Source organism: Monopterus albus, unplaced genomic scaffold, assembly GCF_001952655.1.
Source record: "Monopterus albus unplaced genomic scaffold, M_albus_1.0 scaffold9.1, whole genome shotgun sequence".
In the NCBI taxonomy this organism is placed as follows: Eukaryota; Metazoa; Chordata; class Actinopteri; order Synbranchiformes; family Synbranchidae; genus Monopterus; species Monopterus albus.
This window is the reverse complement of record NW_018127889.1, coordinates 1,856,898-1,862,897: the sequence shown is the minus strand read 5'-3', so window position 1 is coordinate 1,862,897 and position 6,000 is coordinate 1,856,898.

Genomic DNA, 6,000 nt, shown 5'->3' with positions numbered 1-6,000 from the left:
GAGAGGGAGGGAAGTGGAACAGTGAGGTTACAGGGGGCTGAGGTCAAGAAGGTGCAGGAGTTTAAGTATTTGGGGTCAACAGTCCAGTGTGATGGGGAGTGTAGGAAAGAGGTGAAGAGGCGAGTGCAGGCAGGTTGGAGTGGGCGGAGAAAGGTGTCAGGAGTGTTGTGTGACAGAAGAGTGGCAGCGAGAATCAAAGGAAAGGTGTACAAGACAGTAGTGAGATCTGCTATGCTGTATGGGTTAGAGACTGTAGCAGTGAGGAAAAGACAAGAGGCAGAGGTGGAGGTAGCAGAGATGAGGATGTTGAGGTTCTCTTTAGGAGTGACCAGGATGGACGGGATTAGGAATGAGCACATCAGTGGGACACCTCAGGTTGGTTGTTTTGGGGACAAGGTCAGAGAGGCCAGATTGAGATGGTTTGGACATGTGCAGAGGAGGGATAGTAGTTTTATTGGTAGAAGGATGTTGGAGATGGAGCTGCTGGGCAAGAGGTCAAGAGGAAGGCCAAAGAGGAGATATATGGATGTGCTAAAAGAGGACATGAAGTTAACTGGGGTGAGAGTAGAGGAAGCCGAGGATAGAGTTAAACAGAAAAAGTGGAAACAGATGATTCGCTGTGGCGGCCCCTAACGGGAACAGCCAAAAGAAGAAGTAGAAGAAGAATCATGAAGGACTGTGTATTGTCTTTTTTTACCATTATATTAAAGAATGACACCAGAGAAGACAACAAAGGCCACTGACCCCATGAAATATTAGTGTTTGTGATAAAAATGTATAAAAAAAAATAGAATCATAAATACCCATACAATGGGATGTTAAAATTGACTCTTGTTGTGAAACTGCTAAACACAATAACTTTTTACAGTAAGACACGATCACAAACTTCTACGGGTCACCAAGACAACAAAAGTGTTTAGTGTTGAGTTGGATGGATTTCAAAGTGGATATATAGTTGGGATAAGGCCAAGTTTGTACTTAAAAACTTTTACTTTAAGACTGCAACCACAGTTTCCAACTCTTTAGGGCAGTACCGAGATGCTTACAGGGTTTGTTTTGAAATGTACAGTAACTCACTTTGTGCCGACTACTTTAATGAGGGCTTTAGCCAACAGCATCGGCCATAGCTCTGACTCGCAGGTGGACATAGGTAGGAGGAGGTTATTTTCTTCATCAAATGGCATGGAATCATCTACTGTTATCTTCCTCCAACAACCCTGAAAGCAGGGAAGGAAGACATTGAGTGAAAATACAAATCTACAGCGTACATCTAGTAGTAGTTTTAAGACATTCTGTTTCTACGGTATTAGTTTCTCAGATTTATTCATGTAAATCAAAGAAAAAGTTCAGCATACATTTATTCACTTTCTTGTCAAACATTAAATGAGCTGCTCATTCCCACTCCCATGCCTGTACACTAAATGTGAAGCTACAACCACCAATTGGTAAACGTAACTTAGCATGAAGTCCAGAAACAGGGGGAACAGATAGCCTGGTTCAGTCCAATTGTAACAAAATGAAATCCACCCACCAGCACCTCTAGAATTCACTGATATCCACCTTATATTTCCTTAGTTTAATCTGTACACAAACCAAAGTGTAAAAACAAACAAAAAAAAAGAAATCACCAATACATACTGCTGGCTATCGTTGCTGGTTTTCTCAGCAAGGAAACGTATTAGAGACACCAATCAACCTAAGCTGCATGTCTTTGGACTGTGGGAGGAAGCCGGAGTACCCAGAGAGAACCCACGCAAGCATGGGGAGAACATGCAAACTCCACACAAAAAGGTCCCGGGTGGGGCCCGCTGTGAGGCAATGGTGCTAACCACTGCGCCACCGTGCTGCCTGTCAAAGTTTCCTTTAGCATACATTAACTTTATTACTGGGAGGTTACTTTGGCTTTGCATCACTTTCTTATGTATAACACTGCATTTCTGTTGCAACAAAAATGAAGCCAAGTGTAACTGATTGCCATCCCATTAACCACTTAAAAGCAACTTCTGTTGTTTTCTAAATGTTCATCAGAGTGACACATGGATAATTGTGTTTCCAAATATGTGTTCTTGAGTACACACATAAACAAGACAAGACACAGTTCTCAGAATCCATGAAAATGATTTCAGCCTAAAAAGCGACATAACAAGACAATATATTTGTGATATCCTGAAACTAACGGGATACTGCTTTCTGCTATATGCATTTACTAACTGATGTTTAAGCTCTATCATTCATGCTTCTTATCATCATCATCCTCTCAATGATGCATGGTCTGGTTGACCACCAGCTGAACTAATAACAACCTATCACATTCATACACGATTATCATGCAGTGTTCATAACCTTACAATTCTCACTTTTGTTCTGTTGAACATGTACCTTCATGTATCTGCCAGCACTACTTGCTGAGGCAGGTCCCTCCACCACCCCAGACTCCACCTTAAGTACTAAACATTTGATACTGCTGACTCTACTAGGATTTAATGTTTATGTACAACATGTTACTAGGCTTCTCTGAACTTATTCTATAGTGTTATGAAATTAGTTCTTCCACGAGAACTCATACTGTAGTTGCTCAGATTCCTTTTGAGTTCCCTAAAAAAAAAGAGAGCCTTTTCTGTTAAATGTAATTATATGAATAACCATTCACAACAAACATTACCTTGACAAAAATATTTCTGACTAAAATAGTATTTTCCTAACCTTTACAAAAAACAGTTTATTGTGGTGGGTAGAAATCGATGTAATATAAGGAGCTGATGTGACTGAATATGATGCATCTGTTGCTATTTTATAATAATACATGTAGATTTCTCCTCCCATTTCCAAGTATGCAGCAAAGGAGAATCTGTCTTAAGATGTGTATCTACAATCTACAGCCTTCACATTCCAGCACTTCTCCTAGCATTACTGTAGCTACATTATGCTTTGTCTATGCATCCCTGAGGTAGACATGTAATGTCAGAGGACTTTACACAATGTCTGTACAGTATGGAGTTAGTTACTGAGAGGTTTGCCATGCTTGTAAGCTAAAGCAGCACATGCAAAAGATAGTCTGACCTATTGTTCACTGTTATGGCTCTCCCTCATCCATCAGTCAAGTGCAATCCCTTTCTTGTCTCTTCTTTCACTTTCTCATCAAACCGTTGCCCCGAGGAAGAACTCAATGTGGTTGCAGATGGGGTAAAATACAGTGCAAAAGGGCAAGATAAAGAAGAGAGACTGACAGCCTTCTACTGTAGGATGGTGAAGAACAGGATCAGAAAATAAGAATAGGATGAACATTCACAGCAGAGGAAAGGAGGAAAGAGTCAGAAAAAAAGAGTGGCAAAAACAGTAAAGAATCAGACAATCTGTGGAGAAAAGGAGAAGCCTATGAGAAATAGCAAGCAAGGAAATGAGAATGGGGGTTGGGGGCTGGGTTCTTAATGCCATCTCAACAACCATCTGTTAGCATGCTATGGCTGACACAAGGGCAGCTGCCTACAACTGTGTCTTGCTTGTTTGTCAAGGCAATAGTCAGGAGTGTCACAGAACACGACCATCACTGTTACCTTGACTTTTACACACTCTCTCTCTCGTCTGTTCTCACAGACTTACTGGAAGTATTGTAGATATCCAATTCGGGCCTTGATCTCTCTCTGATAGGTGACTCCTGTTAAGGATTTTCTATTCATCAGGTAATGTATGAAGCCAAGCCAAATCTGGCACAGCAGTGAGACTGATTGATTTGGACTCTGAGTAGATAAGGCATTCTTGCCCCTTCCCCATTCTAACCCTCAGTCCATCTCCAGTCCCCTCTCACCTGGTGGCTCACATGAAGTCATCCACTAGTGCACCTCAAAAGAATGTGTGCTTAATAAAGAGGGACTGAGAAATAACTTCCTCTGCAGAGATGTTTTTCATAAAGAGTAAAGCCATTCTGTTGTAAATAAGTCTAAAAACCCCTCAGTTGATTTAGATAATTATGTGTGAATGGGTGTTTGCATCTATGTGTGCCAGGTTTACCATCCAGTAGAGTCTGACTATGTATTTCCCATGTTGGTTGTAGAGTGGCACATGACCATTCACCACCTTACACAGCGAGTAGATGTGCTCCCAAGGTTTCCAAGCATCTTGTCCTGTAGATGTACTGTTATGTAGTGTCCAAACAATATAGATCTCACTGATGATCCACCTCATCAGCTTGATCAAAGATGGGGGAAAGAAGGGAAAGAAAAGTTCATCTACTGGCTAAATTATCTGACCACTTATTCACTAAATCAATGGGACATTCCATTATATCAGTAATTTATTTCTGTTAGTCAAATGTCACGCTGTCTGACATCGGAATTAATTTATGCAAGTGCTTATCAATATTGGCTAAACATCAATGCAATCTTTAATAGAAAATTAGAAAAGAACTGTTAAAACTAACCTCACTGCAAATCAGATGATCATTGGGAGAGATTATGTTAAATGACTTTTGATTTTCGACAATGACAGGCTCCTAAAATAAAACACATCCTTGTTTTAAACATAAATACAAATTGATATATTTCCTTGAAAATTTCAAACAAGCCTTCTGAAATAAGACTGTTACACAGTGTCTTCGATCATTCAGTATCATTCCACAGTAATTAACCAGCTATTGCTGTCACACACACTATTTAAAATGGACAGGAATATGTAACTTACTTAAACCTTTGCTATTTATCCTAAGGCCTGAACTGGTCTAACCTCAGCATGATACTTCCTGTCTCCGTCTGTGAATATAAATATTTGACTAGTTAATCAGATTTCAATCTATCATTTAGTTAATTAAATAGAATTAATGAGTGGTGAGAAAAATCAGCTGTGGATCAAGGGAAGTGTTTTCTCTTGTCATCACAGCAACTTTAAGTGAAAACCAAACTTTAAGGAGCTTCCATCAATAACTCCTGCTTTAAAAATACAGCACAGACTAATTAATAGGTAGTATCACAGAAGAGCTGCTGCCTACATCTGCACTGCTGATTGCTTTTGTGATTAGCCTGTGTTCCTCTTGTATGAAATTAATGAAATGCTTCTGTTATCTTGAGTGAAAGGGCAGCATGTGACCTTGCAAGGACTAATTCAAAAAGCAGGAAGCTTTCAGTAATTGCTCAACCCTGCAATGAGAGAGGGGTAACAGAAAAGTGAAGTGGTGCAATTAACACTTCAGTGAAGGTGACTGGAGAGCAGATTTCTTTAAGTACATCTCCAATTGTGTGACAAAGAAATACAATTTCTACACTATGTAATGGCTGCAACCAAAAGTTGATTAACCTAGATCTATTAATCCTACAAAATGGTAAAAATGAAGAGACATTACCAAAGGAAACAAATGCTGTGTCAAACCTGGTTAATTGTCTGAGCAGTGATCAATTTTCACTGATATAAGTGAGAAAAATGCAGCTCTTAGGGAATTGAATCCAGCAAATGTGAATTTTATATAGTTTCTTAAAGAGTTCATGATATTATTTTCTCCCTAACATGTGTATACCTGCATGAGATATACGATATGCTGATCCCTGTTTATTAATCGTCATCCCTGACATGTATTTGCACTGTAAAATGGACTATAATAGTCCAAGTGCAGCCTAAACCACTTTTGTGAACTTACAGGAACAACTGTCAAAGCTGTCAAATTTGGACAGGCAGACATTTGACATGTAGTATGAAGTTTACCTTGTTGACAATAAACTCTACAGGACGCTTCCAGGAAAGCACTTTCAAAGATACAGGGAGGGAAATTTTCCCCTCAGGATCTTCAAAAAGTGGCTGCACAGAAAAGCAAACAAAGTGAATGTTTAATACAGGAACACCATTAACAAAGAATCTACATAATGACTGAATTAATATCAGTTGTGGGTCTGAAGCAGACTATACATTATGCAATACACTGCACAAGATGTGTTGCTAATGGGAAATTAATCTAAGATCTACACAAATTTCAAATATTTTCTCAGGATTTACAGCACTGGGACTCTTGCTTGTCTT